The sequence below is a fragment of the Gossypium raimondii genome, chromosome 12, assembly GCF_025698545.1.
Source record: "Gossypium raimondii isolate GPD5lz chromosome 12, ASM2569854v1, whole genome shotgun sequence".
Lineage (NCBI taxonomy): Eukaryota > Viridiplantae > Streptophyta > Magnoliopsida > Malvales > Malvaceae > Gossypium > Gossypium raimondii.
The window spans coordinates 21107941-21109527 of record NC_068576.1 but is presented as its reverse complement, the minus strand read 5'-3'; the positions used below and the strand labels follow the sequence as shown (position 1 = coordinate 21109527).

The 1587-nt window shown below is 51.5% G+C and overlaps 2 non-coding genes across 2 annotated transcripts in view; both read right to left on the bottom strand.

The window, feature by feature from the left end:
* Nucleotides 1-298, bottom strand: part of LOC128035802 (28S ribosomal RNA) — a 3216-nt gene extending 2918 nt beyond the window's left edge. The window contains exon 1 of the ribosomal RNA XR_008192350.1: nucleotides 1-298. This exon is cut by the window's left edge and continues 2918 nt beyond it. This is a non-coding gene — a ribosomal RNA (28S ribosomal RNA).
* A 231-nt stretch (nucleotides 299-529) lies between these two features.
* On the bottom strand, nucleotides 530-685 carry LOC128035653 (5.8S ribosomal RNA). The gene has a single exon (XR_008192205.1). It is a non-coding gene; the product is annotated as a 5.8S ribosomal RNA (ribosomal RNA).
* Nucleotides 686-1587: the final 902 nt, after the last annotated feature.

The following is a 1587-nucleotide window of genomic DNA, read 5'->3' as shown; positions in this document are numbered from 1 at the left end:
CGCCCGATTAGGGATGCATTCCCAAGCAACCTGACTCGTAGATAGCACCTCGTGGCACGGCAGGGTCCGGGAACGACGGGGCTCTCACCCTCTTCGGTGCCCCTTTCCAGGGGACTTGCGCCTAGTCCGTCGCTGAGGATGCTTCTCCAAACTACAATTCGGACGCCGATGGCGATCGATTCTCAAGCTAGGCTTTTCTCGGTTCCCTCGCCGCTACTAGGAGAATCCTGGTAAGTTTCTTTTCCTCTGCTTATTGATATGCTTAAACTTAGCGTTAATCTTGCCTGACCTGGGGTCGCGATGCGAGCACCGTCCTTGTGATGACAAAAGGGTTCAAGGGTCTCGATCGACGAACGCGCATGACTCCGAACGAGGTTGCTTACAGCATTACCACTGATCGTCGCAACGATGATGTCGTCGAGGACTCGAGTTTAGGCCAACGGCTGGCTGTGAACGCACAGGAGGCCAATTTCTACCCGCAGTCCAATCGGGGCTTAAGGGCTCATGGTTGGATGGGGGCGACGATGCGTGACACCCAGGCAGACGTGCCCTCGGCCTAATGGCTTGGGACGCAACTTGTGTTCAAAGACTCAATGGTTCATGGGATTCTGCAATTCACACCAAGTATCGCATTTCGTTACGTTCTGCATCGATGCGAGAGCCAAGATATCTGTTGTCGAGGGTCGTTCTGTATATTTTGTGACAAGATAACAACATCACTGAAGCACCGACACCGCGAACGTTGCGACGACAGGGGATGTGCCCCTTTTTTGTTTCGATTCCTTCGTGCGATTCGCGCCGCGGGTTTGTTCATTTTTCCTCAAATAGGTTGATCCCGGCATCTTACCCCACCCGATGGGCAAAGGGACGACGAGACTGACCACTCCGAGACACGGGGGTGGCGAGAGACGAGGATGCACCCGCACCACCTCCAGTGTTGTTTACAATGCGTTCACGGGTCGTTCTGCTAGGTAGGTTTCGACAATGATCCTTCCGCAGGTTCACCTACGGAAACCTTGTTACGACTTCTCCTTCCTCTAAATGATAAGGTTCAGTGGACTTCTCGCGACGTCGCAGGCAGTGAACCGTCCACGTCGTCGTAATCCAAACACTTCACCGGACCATTCAATTGGTAGGAGTGATGGGCGGTGTGTACAAAGGGTAGAGACGTAGTCAACACGAGCTGATGACTCGTGCTTACGAGGAATTCCTCGTTGAAGACCAACAATTACAATGATCAATCCCCTTCACGATGAAATTTCAAAAGTTACCTGGGCATGTTGGCCAAAGCTATAGACTCGTTGAATACATCAGTGTAGCGTGCGTACGACCTAAAACATTTAAGGGCATCACAAACCTGTTATTGCCTCAAACCTCTTTGGCCTAGAAGGCCATAGTCCCTCTAAGAAGCTAGCCATGGAGGATCACCTCCGTGTAGCTAGTTAGCAGGCTGAGGTCTCGTTCGTTAATAGAATTAACCAGACAAATCGCTCCACCAACTAAGAAGGCCATGCACCACCACCCATAGAATCAAGAAAGAGCTCTCATCATCAATCCTTAATATGTCCGGACTCGTAAGTTTCCGTG